Genomic DNA, 14188 nt, shown 5'->3' with positions numbered 1-14188 from the left:
GAACAAATCCAGATAGTGACAGAGTGGAGGATTTGAACTAGGGACCTCCAGATTTCAAAGAGAGTCACTCTATTCATTTCTAGTGAATATGAGACATGTTAATCCCAATACAGTTGAACCACCACTTTTTTTGGTCCAGGCAGACAATTCATAGCTTCACTTTTCTTTTAACCTCTCTACAACGGTAATGACCACTAAAGCGCGTCCCAACTGTCAAAATTACGGTGGCAAATAGTGAAGATCACTTCCGGTGACATCATGACAGCGTTCAGTATGGCTTTCCTGCCGTAGCCATGTTTTCTACTGCGGGAAAGTGCCTCGTTTCACGTACTCTTCACTACGGAGTATAGGCCTGCTGTTTACTTCTCATGTTAACGCTTTTTCAGTGTTTGAAAAGCCTAGTTTTAAGATAAAGTACTCAATCATAAAAATCCATTCAAAGATAAATAATTGTTTCTTTGTCATTTGTACAGAAAATTTGAACGATTTAAACATCTACTGTGAGCGACAGTTATTTTTTACCAGGCCAAACAGTCGCAGATGAGAAAGCTTCTTATGTACTAAGCTGAGCTATAATATCATTGCTTAATGCTGTTCAAAATGTATTTTATTAAAATCAAAAGTTTTGTATTTTTGGGCTTATCACGTTGTACAAATACCCTGCCCATGTTGAAATCAAGCTTTATTTCAGTGTTATTTTTCATGATTGGAATGACAGGTGGTTCTAAAAGCAGCTGAGAGGCAAATCTAAGTTCTGGGAGATGTAAGTCGGATACAGGAGAAGGAAATCCTTGTCATTCATCAAGCCTATGTCATATGAAAGTAGAATAAAGTCCCTGGTTTCCTTGTGTGAAGCCATTTTTGTAAAGACACGTAGAGGCTGCACACCCTGTTGCCGTACAGCAAAATCTTAATCCGTTGAGTTTTGCCAAGATAATGGCGTTGTCAGCCTAGCCCCTCACGGCCAAAGTAGCTGTAGTAGTAGCTCGCCAGAGTATATGTTAAAGTCCCTAATAACTTTTCGACAACAGCCAGTTAATCAACGACTGCTTCTTTATTGGAAAAGGTCACAAAACTCGATCCATACTGCACATTGTTTGTGTGTTTCTGTTTGGTTTCTGTTTTATTGAAATATTTTCAATAAATAAATTACAATATTAAGAGAGAAAGCCACATCAGCCATAGCTGGTTTTCATGTGGGCCCTCTATCCTGGTCGAGTTGGAATTTGGAGTGTTGGTTTTTGTGGATGGAGGAAAACCTGAGAACCTGGGGAAAAACCCCTTAGAGCAAGGCAAGAACCAACAACAAACTCAACCCACATGTCACCAGGCAGGAATCAAACATGGGCCACATTGGTGGGAGGCGAACGCTCCAACCACTGCACCATCCCTGCTCCCCTATTTTACATGCCGCACTAAGCATTAATTTTTTAACCCTTTGAGCCCCAATTATGCATATATGCATAATTGATGGTCATGCTTTTTGTACCACTTGTGACATCATCAATTTAAATGTCATAAGATATTCGTGATAAGTAGATAGTAGAACTAGGCTACACCTTTCTGTACAATGGTCAGGTTTAGATATTGACGACATTCTGACATCGCAGATCGAAAAACAACATCAGTTTTGTTGCAAAAACGGTGGTAAAATGGTCCACTATGCCTATGATTGATCAAGGCTTCACCCATAATTAACATCCAACTTTTCAGGGCAGCCAGAGAGAACATGCGATGCAAAAGGTAGCCAGAGTAAAAGGGCTGAGGAAAAAAGAAAGGAAAGGGGCAACAAACAAAATTGAGAACGGGTAAAGGCCAAAAAAAGTCCAAATTTTGGCTTATGTGCATGTGCGGAATTGAAATATTGCTCAATTTTGTACTTAATCCTCAAAAAACCTCTCCTTTCGGTAAAAAAGCTTTCTTAGCCAAACTTAGGCTTATTTAGCGTCATGGCAGCCAAAAAACCTGACTAAACAAGTAAAAACAGTATTTGGCAAAAATTTGGTATTCAAATAGTTAAAGATAAAAATGTTAAACCCTACAAAAGCAACGGTGTGATATTACACCCCTACCTCCCCATAACAGCCCCCTCTCTACAATGGCCTCTTTCCTCCGTCCCCAAGGTGGCCATTGTGAGGTCACTTCAAAACGTGGACCCCTCTATTTGGATGCCCAACTGGACCCCCTATTGGACCCCGTCTGGACCCCATTCTAGATCCCCTTTTGGACCCCCTTCTGGGCCCCTTTCTGGATCCCCTTTTTTCGTCAAGAATACGGGCTCCTGATTTAAATTGTACAATGGTGAAGTCTACTTAATTAGTGAAGTGCAGAAAAAATGTGCAGCCCTGTGCCTGGAATAACAGTTTTACGGAAAAATAGTAAAAAAAATTAAAAGTACTGCATTTCTCAGCATTACAACTATGTCATCGTCTCTTGACCTTGACCAATAACCAACTTTCTGCGACCTTGAAAATGGAGTCTTTTCAGATTTATCTGTTATTTCAGTGTAAATTTAGGCCTATTCCAGCATAATAAAATTGTTATAAAATTACCAACCAAGGTAAGATAGGTTCATGGTGGTGAATAAGCAGATAAAATGAGAAATATCCAAAAATTATGACATTAACACAGAGCATGACTTGAGTATGAAGCTGTATTATAATCAAACAATAATAAGGGATGTAGTAAATTATTTAGTGGATAATACCACAACAGATATTTCAACATTGTCCTAAATATAACAAGCCACTATTTCTATGAAAGCCGCTGAACTTGGGATGGTTATGGGGGCTGCCTGCCACTATGGCGCTATTTCCCTATGGCCCTATGGTGCTAAGGTGTAAACTTTAATGTTTGTTTAATTAATTAATTTCAATTAATTAATTAGTCTAGAGGCAAGGAAGTGGTGGGGGTGGGGTGGGAAAGGTACATGTGTACTCTACATAAAACACATTCCATCGCTGTCAGTTAGGTGTGAACATCGCAAAGCTATATATTTGTTTCAGGTAACCCCTTGCTCTGCTTGTGCTACCATTCTCTTTAGAACAAAACTAATTTGCTCTGAATGCATGTGTAGATTAGTTAGCGTTCGTGGCTTCTATATTAGGTGGAGGATACATTACATACACAATCACACACAAGTGTTGAGTGGTTTTCCCTATGGTAGAACTCAACATGTAAGACGCATGCGTTCTAGCATCATTAGTGTTGTGCACTATCATTCCACGCGCTATTTCATATGTCATGTCACATGACCAAGGACGGCAGTTATTTTTCAGGTAGTGCCAATTGTCCCTTTTCATTGCAAAAGTGAAACGTTACTGTGGCTGTGTAGCTTTTAGAATTACATGCAGGTCGGTTCAACAAATATCATCTGCTGTTTTCATTCTCCAATAGTGTATTGCTTCTCCTTAGCGGCGTGCTTATTTCTTGTCTTAATTGTGTCTGTCAGAGAGACCAAAAAGTTCCCAAGTTAGTGGCTTTAATTCTCCAAAAATTGTAAATTTGTATCAAAAGAAACCAGGAAAGTGCTCAAATATTGCTGCAGACTCCATGGCACCTAATGAAAGTGCAAATTAATTTAATCAGTCTTTGTGGAGACTCATTCATATCGGCCAAGTAGCACTGTTTATCTTCAATATTTTTCATTGAAACGCTTCTCAGCCGTCAATATCGTTGTGTGTTAATTTTGAATTGTTATATTGTTAACAACAAAGGTGGCAACTGAAAAAGGAAGTGGTATTTTGTGACTATCAGATAATTAAGTTAGTTCTTGTTCATCGGTGAAAATTTGCATTTTTAGTAAAACAGCATCGTTTCTGTTCCTTTTTTTCATCACTACATCAGATATTTAACTTTTCATTTATCTCCAAAAAACAAGCACATTTTCTGTGTGTTTTGGAGAAAACAAGGGTTTCATATTACATCCCTTTGCAAGGAAAACAAAAGTATCAAGTTACAAAGTTGGCGTGAAGAGCTAAATTGTCACGTTTGCTGCTTCAGTGTATTATTGAATTTTTAAAAATGAACAAAAATCAATGCAAAACACCAGTAGTAATTTGTAAGTAATTTTTGGACCTTGAATAAAAATACAACCTTGAAACATACACCCTGCTAAGGGGAAAAGCCCTAGCAGACTACCAAGGTAGACACAAACCGGAAGTGAACCGAGCACGGGTGAGTACTTATGGGACTACAGTGCCAGAGTTATCAATTGCACTCTGCACTATCTGAGATTGGCTCACTAGTTGTGGTTTTTATTTAGTTTTTAAGATTTTGTCATGGTTGTGTAGCGATGGTTCAGAATAACCAGATTGCATTTTACATGGTCACAGAAAAATTGGTCAGCAGTACTTTTATAAAGAGATGATGACACAATTGTAGCTTTGCAATTCTTTCCATGATATTGTCAATATCAGGAGCCGGCAGGAGCCATAATGGGGGGTGGAGACCTTAAGTCTTGGGATCTGCACATACCTATGGTATGGGACAATTTTGCTTTACAATAACTGTCTAATTTCTTGTGCGCTGGTTGGCTCATTCTTATCATCAATAAGAATACAGACGGATACAACTTTAATTTATACAAGCTTTCAAGTTCAACTTTCAGCTGTCAAGCTGTCAACATTTTAACCAATGAGATTTTATGGACATTTTTAAGTAGCCAATCAAAAAACAAGAAAAGCTATTGACAATATTCGTGTCATTTTGAATAAAATTCACTTATCTATGTTTACAGCAAGTTTACGGCGTCTTCTCACCTCATTTATTCCCAGTATTTGACCACTTTGGGGTCTTGTTATTGTAAAAAACAAATTGACATCAGTTTTTTATGCATCTGTCCTCTTATTGATGATAAATTTCGTCATATCATTGTCAAAGTTTATTGCGGAACCCCTCAAAATTTAATTTGATGTAAAGCTTTCAATATGCTTAGTTTATCCCGTGTTCTAGTCTTGTAAATTGTTTCAATGCAAATACCAAGAACTTCAACTCAAGCGTGGCAGTAACACGACGTTTGAAATCATGCACTCAGTTCGGCAGGCTGAATTAAGGTCGGCGCGACTACTTATAGTACAGCAGACCTAATGCCGTTTCACAGGGCAGTAGTGTAACTTGGCTTCAAACAGCATGCTTTTGCCGTGCACGTGCTGAACTGAATCAGGTAGGGCAGAGCCAGGGGGCTGGGGGGCTTGAGCCCCCCTTCACTTTTTGTAGACCTATTGCAGGAAATTAGCTCAAGAAAGACACAAGAATGTTTTAACGCAAGTTTTAGTAAATCAACAGTCATCTCAGAAAGTGCTGCCATGAAAACAAGACTCATTTGCTCCATGTGGTCTGTGACCACATGACATTGTTGTCCCATGATTCCACTACAGTCCATCCCTTCTTAAAGGGAGTTTACTCCCAACAAAAGCTTACATGATGAATAAGGTTAACATTATGAATAAATGTGAAACACGCTAACAAGAAAATCTTAACAGTCCAAAATCCTCACGAGCCCATCCCTTCTTAAGAGGGATTTTAGTTTTCTGAAACTAAAGTTGCAAACAGTCTTTATCAAGTTTTAATATATAAGTTCCACCATGTGATCCACCAGACAGATAGATAAGGGCACTTTGAAATCAGTCCTTTTAGCTTTCCACGTTTCAAAATTTCCTGGGCATCACGAATCTGTTGGTACACCACTTTGAAGGCCTCTGAGGCATATGCCTTTGCACCTGGTAGACTGCTCAGATATTGTCCAAAAGAAAGTGCTAACTTTGCCAAATCAGGATCAATCGCTGTGCACGTATGGGCGGGTAATTGTGGAGGGGTAGCAGCCTGTGTATTAGGTGGTTGGTCTTCATGATTTCTGAGATCAGAAGCTGCTTCTTCTGAAAGTTCATCTGGCAAAACAATGATCTTTTCATTGTTTATGGTTCTAAGCTCATCCTCAGTGAATTTGTGTTCAAGTCATAACAGATCCTGGTGACCGTGAACATGTCCTATATCAGTGTAAGGACCATCAAATCTATGGATGAATCGTGTGGCTGATCCTTTTGGTTGTGAACTTGGAGGTGGTCTTCTAACATAAACTTGCTTTCCTTCAGCTATGTTAAGTTCTCTGGATGATTTATCATGGTATTCAGTTCAGGGGTGCAAGTTCAGGGGTGTGGTTTGGAACATCAACTGAGGTTGCGATGATAAATGCTATAATAGCATTCTCTGGAGGGATGACAACATTATCATCAGAAATGTTCTCTTTGGCGGGATGATGGCTGAGGACATCAGGAATGACGTTTCTTTCCCCTTTTCTGTGTTCAATGAAAAAGTCAAACTCAACCATACTCATGAACCATCTTGCAACTTTTGCTTGTTGTGGTGCCATTGTAGTCAACCATTCAAGATTTGCATGATCGGTTACCACCTTAACTCTTCGGCCTAGAATATGAGCGAAACTGTTCAAGTCCCCATTTCACTGCAAAGAGTTCCTGGTACATAGTTGTCCAACGTGATTCAGCTGGTGTAAATGCTCGGGATGCAAATCTGACGGCACGAAGTATACCATCCTTCTCTTGAGCCAACATTGCTCTGCATCCAAGCTTGCTAGCATCCACTTGTAATTCATCGGAGCATTCCAATCAGGATGGAACAGCATAACATCAGGACCAGTGATTGCTTGCTTCAAGTCTTGAAACTCTCTTGCTGTTTCTTCTGTCCATCGAAATGATAAACCCTTCTTGAGGAGGGATTGCAAGGTTTGCATTCGGGTCAACATACATGGAATAAAGTCTCTGAAATATCTGCAGAGTCTAAGAAAATGTTTGACTGCAGAAATTTTAGCTGGTGCAGGCATTGATGAGATTGCTTCTACTTCTTTACTTATCGGTGTTCGACCTTCTTGGGTGATATGATGTCCCAGTATTTCAATTTCCCTTGCAAAGAATATACACTTGGAAGGTTTCACTTGTATGCCAACTTTAACCAGTCGCTCAAACAACAGGGAATACTGTTCAAGGGCTTCCTTGTCTGTCATTGCCCCCTGAATTATGTCATCCATGTACACAACAAGCCACTTGTGCAAATAGTCAGCAAATACACTGTTCAAAATCCTCTGGAAGGTGTTTGGTGCTGTTTTCAATCTGAAGGCAAACCTGAGAAATTCATACAATCCCAGGTGTGTACAGAATGCAGTTTTGTGTTGATCTGACTGTGATTGAAATTTACCAGTATTCACTTACCAAGTCACATTTTGCAAATACTTTTCCTTGGCTGACAGCATCCAGAACACTTGAGATGGATGGGAGAGGGTAACCATTTCCTTGTGTCACACTGTTGAGGCGATGATAGTCCACCACAAATCTTGGAGGTTGCAGTTTACCTTTTTCTGGAGGTTTGCAGACCAGGATGCATGGGGAACCCCATTCTGATTGACTCTGTACTTGACGCACTACTTGGTATCCTATGAAAGCTGCAGACTGTAACTAAGTTAAGACCATGATGAAGAGATTGTGAATGCTTGTGAACACCCGGTGGTGGTGCCCCGTTAAGAAGGCATATAATACTGACGTGTGGCATCTGCACTGTTGGTCCACTTTCATGTGATAAAGACCCATTGCCTGCTGAGAAACCTTCAAGTGGATTTTTGAGAGAGCACTGGACACGAAACTGCATACTTGGATGCCAAAAGGTGATGGACGGTACATAATGATCAACCAAAGCTTGAGTTGCGTGAAGGTGGTTCTCACCAAAGAGCATTGGCCAGACAAGACCTGGAAGTACTAGCATAGTAAAGACAATTTGTGTTTTTGTTTCCCATACGATAGGAATTTCCATGGTGGCAACTTTGGATCTGCAGCTGTTACAGAAATAGGCTCCTCCAGAGGACAATACTTGAGATTGGGTCGTTTGGAGGCTATAAAATCAGCATGGCGTTTACTCACAAGTGATACAGAACAGCAGCTATAGAGCAGAGGTAGAGGCTTGGTTTTCAGATCCCATAGGATTTGAAGAGGAATATTTTCCTTGACACTGGGATTCAACTTTCTCCAGCCGAGTAGATAGGACTACGAGCTGTTGCCTCAAAGAATTAACCTCATCAGATTTGGTGCTACGCGAAGTACTTGATGGACGATTTTTTTTGCAGCCCCATTTATTGCAGAATTGGCACTGGTGTTTCCGGCCACACTTGTTGCCGTCTTCTTCGCAGTTCGTAATTTATGCAGATCTTGGGTTGCTTGGAATTCTCTTTGCGATATTTAGGACAGGATAGTGACAGATGGTTTGTCTCTCCACAAGTGTAACAAGCCCGTTGTTGTTGTTGAGGGTGCTGATTTTGCAATTGAGGCTTTACAGCAGTAGTCAAAGAAACAAACGCATTCGGTGTTACTTTCCATTCATCCAGCGACGTATTTGCATTCCAGGCAGTGGACAGAGTTTGAAATGACAACTCAACACGACGAGCCGCTTCAACGGTCTTATCGAGCGTTTCAAATTCTGATGCTTTCACGACGAGCTGCTGAGCAATAGTGGGACTGACTTTAGAGATAAACTGTGAAATAACAAAGGTGGGACAATCTTTCATAATCTTTTCACCAAGTTTCTTCAGTTGATGCGGTAGCTTCTTGTATTTGAACGCAAACTGTTCCACTGATTCACCACGCTCTTGTTGAATGGCACTTAACTCGGCTGCTAATTGGCGGCGCTTGTCTTCTTTGGATTCATCAAATTCTGCATGTAACCTTTCGATACAAATGTTAAGCTTTTCCTCTGCCACTTTTCCTTCATAGCCTTCTGTAGTTTTAGTGATCAACAACACAGATCTTGGCCAATCTCCAACACACTATTGTTCCAGAAGTGGCAACCTTGTTTTAGCGGGAAGATGCAATGTCTGCTGAGTGAATCGCTCGAGGAATTCAGAAATGTCATCTTGTACCACACTATCTCGACGAAAAAAAGGAAGCTACATGGAAGGCATGCGAAGGCCTTGTGTATTATCTGGAGTAGGAGCTGCAGGAACCGCTTGGGCCATGTCACCAACGGTTTGAGTAATATGATTAACATTTTTAGTCAAATCTTTAACAACACTGACAAGTCCAGCCACTACTCCTTGTAGTTGTGCTATTGTTGTTCCCATATTCAATGTGATTTAGATTCTCCACCACTTGTAGACATTGCAGGGAACTAGCACGAGAAAGACACAAAAATGTTGTAATGCAAGCTTCAGTAAATAAACAGTGATCTCAGTAGAAAGTGCTGACATGAAAACAAGATTCTTTCACTCCATGTGGTCAGTGATCACGTGACATTGTCCCATGATTTCACTACATTTCTGACGATCACATTTCATTTTGTCTTAGTGTGAGGTACAAATGAAGAAATAAGAAGGAAAAGAAAACAAAAAAAGTCTGGTTGACTACAGATTTACAAAGAATTTACAAAGCTCCAACCAGGTACAAAATGTGTAGGAAACTTTTCATGTTTACATAGTTTTGACCTTTCCGCAACGTGTGCTTCCCTCTCACACACAGGGGACTTGTGTAAAATCACAGTTCAGTCAGTACTAAGACCGTGATATATCATGGAGGGCTGGAAAATATGTATCAAGCTCACAAAACCTTCAAAATATATTGCTGTAAATGCACTAAAAGTACCTGCCTCTAGATTTAAAAATTTTCCGGGGGAGGATGCCCCTCGACCCCTCCACAAACTTGCGCCGGCAGCGCTTGTTTTCAAACCCCCCCACCCCCTACCTCCTTTAGCTAGACTGGGACAAGGTTCAAGGCAAGTAAACACAACACATCTGAGGGTTATTGAAGTTGAGCAAGGATAATAGTAAACAACTTAGCTTCGACCTTTGACAACGTGTTCTTCTAAGACTGGTTTCGACCGTTTTCAAGACTATACAGTATGTTATGTAATTGTCACTAAGTGTCCCACTACAGTCCACCCCTTCTTGGGTTTTAAGTTTATAACTGGAACGACAGAAACGAAGGATCCGTGTAATAATTTAAACGAAAAGAAAACTTTAAGTTTGCTCATGAGTCCACCCCTTCTTGGAGGGTTTACTTGTTCAGTTCTTGAAACAGCTTGACATCTAAGACAAGGAGGTAAGTACCCCATGAGGTCCACCTTTCAGTAATAAGAAAGGACATTATTTGGTATCAAGTCCTTTCAGTTTTCCATGTCAGTTAAGAATGTCTCTAGCATTTGGTAAACGTTGCCAAACTGCTTTACGTGCCTCGGAAGCATAACGCTGAGGTTTTGACAAAGAGCTAAGATACTGTCCAAATGAAAGTGCAACTTTGTTTAAATCTGGACTTTTGCGGTAGGGATGCTTGTAGACCGGTAGAGCATCCTCAGTGTCAGTGTGATGTTCAAAGCCATGTATCTCACTCAGGGAGAACCAGAAAGTAGAAATGCTGTTGGATACTTGGGCAGAAGTTGTTCAAACTCATGAAGAATACCCTGATCCACATGCGCATACTTTGGAGAATCAAGTGCCAATGCCATGATAAGGGCTTGATGATATTCCTTTGAGAAGGGCTCCAGTGTTGTAGTTTATGGAGGGAACAAATTCATTGTCATGTTCATTAAACTCTGACAAGTTCTCAGTGAAGGGAGAAAAGACTGAGGAGTCAAGTCCCGCTGCTGCTTATTCTTTTTGTTGCTCTGATATCTTGTACGTTTGGCTTGAAGATATTTATGTGGTTGTAGGATGTAGTACATCAGTAGGTGATAAGGCTGCCTGTTCATTGGCCTAGCACATCCAGTTTTCTGAAAGAATGTTTACAGTATTCTCTGCTGCCTCTTCATAAACTTGCAAGTCTTCATTCTGAATTGGTCGAAGATGTCCAAGAATAACATGCTGTGGGATATGTGTTTGTTTACATTTGCACTCAACTGCAAGGGTAGTGGTGTACAGGGACTGAAGTCAGAGATGACATGTTCACTTATGGTTTCGGAGAAACATCAGGAAAAAGTTGATCACTGGCAGCTGTCAGGTGAAATAGACCACTAAAAAACTCTAACAGCAGGCTGAATTTTTGACCATGAACCCATATATCTGAGTATGGGAGTGACAGTAGTGACGTACCCAGGGTGAGGTAAACAGAGACAAAGTTCAGTCCACGATTTAGTTTTGAAGGTCCTGGTGAATGGCCTGGGAATGGAGCTCCCGTGAGTAGACAGGTGACGCCTGCATGGGTGTTGCTACCACAATGAGATGCTTCTGGACGAGGATTCTGAAGAGAACAGGCAATTTTAAAGGACATGCTAGGATGTCGAAAGTGGATGCTAGTGTCAGCATGATCCACCAAGGCCTGTGTAGAGTGCAAATGGTTCTCCCCGAAAAGAATGGGCTAAGAAAGACCAGGAACTACTAGCATCTGAAATATTGTTTTTTTGCCATTGTTCCACTGTATGGGAATTTCCATTGTGCCAACAGCTTGCAGCTGAGCCTTTGCATCAGCAACAGAGACAGCAACTGGTTTTTCAACTGACTGATACTTCAACTGCGGGTGCTTAGAGTCGACAAGGTCAGCATGGTTACGGCTAACAAGAGACACTGAACAGCAACTGTCAAGAGGTAAAGGAAGCTTCTCTCCAGCAGAGACAACAAGAGTCCAGAGGATGTGGCACTCTTTGAGTGTACCACCCAGGTTGGCAACAGCTAGTAAGCCAAATACGGTTTGTTGCTGAGTGGTGGGTGACAGTTCAACATCAGAGGATTCGTTTGAGGGAGGAATTCCCGCTATCAGAGACTGAGGTGGCGCGTTTTTGTGACGTAAAGCTTTACAACCCCATTTGTGACACTGAAAACATTTGAGAAGTCTCCAGCTGAACACTTGTTATTGGCTTGCTCGCAGCTGGCAGAGAGAAGTCTGTTAAAGTTGCGGCATATTTCTGGTGGTTTCTTATTCTTCTTAGGCAGACGTTGAGACAATCACGAGCTGAGTGTTGTGTGTGACTGCAGAGCCAACAAGATTGTTGCTCCTGAGAAGGCCGATTGTCACCACGAAATTGCTCAGAAGTGCTGACAAGGGCTGTATGCTGTGGGATTTCATGAGAAACTGTTGATGTCGACAAAGAATCTTGTTGGGAAGGCATAGACGACTCGCTAGTAATGAATGAATGCTCGATGCTACAAGCGGCTTTGATGGCTTTTTTCGAGCTGAGCTACATTGTGCGCTTTGTACAGCCCCGCAAATGATCCCCGTACCGTAAATGATCCCCAAATTGTACCACAAATGATTCCGGAACCGGAACTGATTCCACCGCAATAAGTTAGGAATGGCATGGACTCCATGAAAAGTCTATGGATGGATACATATTTTTTTAATTACCCTAGGTGAAGGAAAGACAAGCACCTCAGACTGAAAACAGCAATAAAAACGTTTCTCACACTTCACAAATACTAAATTGACATGTGTGGACTGCATAAATTTTTCGTTTAGGAAACGCACTGCAAAAAGAAACATGAATCTTCGAAGATGCCTCTGCCATCTAATTAACCACTCAGAACTTTTCCCTGTACACTACATCTACTTGCATCCTAGATCGCCACGGGCTCCCATAGAAGTCTCTAAGATTCCTTCATGCTAGTTACCGTAGTAAAAATGTAGTCAATCCACTTGGGAATTCTCAGTTGTCTCCAAATTTGAGGATATAGAGAACATCCTGAGTTATTATACGTCTCAGGCCCAGACCCGATAAAGTCATTCAGGGAAGGATCCAGCTAAATTACAAACTTCAAACACAGGATTTTGTAACATTGGATATCATTTTTAAAGATAATTTGGTTTTATCAACTGGGTTGATAATGTGAATTGGCCACTGTAAAGAGATTCGAAAGCTGACGTTTTGAGCGTTAGCCCTTCCTCGGAGCGAATCCGAATGGCTAACGCTCAAAACGTCAGCTTTCGAATCTCTTTACGGTGGCCAATTCACATTATCAACCCAGTTGATAAAACCAAATTATCTTGTTATACACCCCACCGACACAGCACCACAGTTTCTTTAGACACTTACCCCCTCCTATCATTTTTAAAGTTGTGAAATTTGCATTCAAATTGTTCATACTGCACATTTTCCTGCATTTCATATAGTAACTGTTGTATCAAAATATTGTATTATTACTGTGACACTCAGAAAACCGTGAATACCAGAAATATTTAAGGATTATCATTGTGTAGCTAGGAAAAAGCCAATTAAGCATGAGAAAACTAAACCGCAAACACCAGCGGTAATAGGCCACGTTCGATATATCAATGTTCTAACATGGCTCTGAGGCTTTCAGGACAAACTTCTATGTTTGGTGGTGTTTTCTTTGTATCCAAGTCTCTTTGGGAATTGAAAGACAAAGGAAACTTAAAAAAATTGCGATTTTGACCTGAAAGCCTCAGATCGATGTTAGAATATTATATATCGAACGTGGCCTATTGGTTGTGGTTTTGAGGTTTTCTTGCCTGTCCTGAACTTTATAGTGATTGGTTCAGCACCAAATTAACCTTTTGGAATCAAATGCAAATGTTCACGGTTTTCTGAGTTTCACAGTCATAAAAAAAGCGATTGCATAAATTTAAAATCCACTGTCCAAATTCCTTAGTCCTCACATTTCCAAATGTTATGGCGAGGCAACCATTTCCAGTTATGGATCATTTATAGCACAATCTGGGGATCATTTGTGGGCCGGGATCATTTGCGGGGCCGTACCGCTTGAAGAACCAGAGGACAAGCAATATGCAGTTGTAGCTTGGAAATAAACTGCAAAATTACATATGTTGGACAGGATTTATTTGAGACTTTCGCTGAGTTTGTTGAGTTGGTGAAGGATGTTCTTGTATTTGAAAGCAAATTCATCGACAGATTCCAAAGGATTTTGTTTCATGGCACTCAATTCAGAAGCCAGACAGCGGCATTTCAAGTCGGCGGGTTCTTGAAATTCTTTGCGTAAACTCGTGATGAAACACTCCAACTGCTCCTCTGGGGTTTTCTCGGCGAATCCTTCTGTGCTATGACAAAACGACAGTGCTGAACGTGGCCACTCACCAATACATTGCTGCTCAAGGAGCAACAGGCGAACAGTGACAGGAAGTTGAGCTGTCTGTTCGTGAAAATGATCGAGAAAATCGGCAATATCATCCTGAACTTACGTATTCTGACGGAATGTAGGTAACTGGAGTGTTGGTAGGCAAAGGCTGGCTAT

At 40.9% G+C, this 14188-nt stretch overlaps 1 protein-coding gene across 5 annotated transcripts in view; it reads left to right on the top strand.

The window, feature by feature from the left end:
- The window catches only part of LOC110042290 (methylcrotonoyl-CoA carboxylase beta chain, mitochondrial-like), a 168892-nt gene that overhangs the window by 127511 nt on the left and 27193 nt on the right, over positions 1-14188 (top strand). Inside the window, exon 13 of one of the 5 annotated variants that reach the window (XM_089299029.1) lies at positions 1-12458. This exon is cut by the window's left edge and continues 4279 nt beyond it. The exons of the other annotated variants lie outside the window; for them this stretch is intronic. The gene's annotated coding sequence lies outside the window, so the exon portion shown is untranslated. Of the gene's footprint in view, positions 12459-14188 lie in introns of those variants that run through there. 5 annotated transcript variants of the gene reach the window in all.

The sequence above is a fragment of the Orbicella faveolata genome, unplaced genomic scaffold (genome assembly GCF_042242905.1).
Source record: "Orbicella faveolata isolate gen_17 unplaced genomic scaffold, um_ofav_v1 contig_34, whole genome shotgun sequence".
Taxonomy (NCBI): Eukaryota; Metazoa; Cnidaria; class Anthozoa; order Scleractinia; family Merulinidae; genus Orbicella; species Orbicella faveolata.
This window is presented reverse-complemented; position numbering and strand designations above follow the sequence as displayed.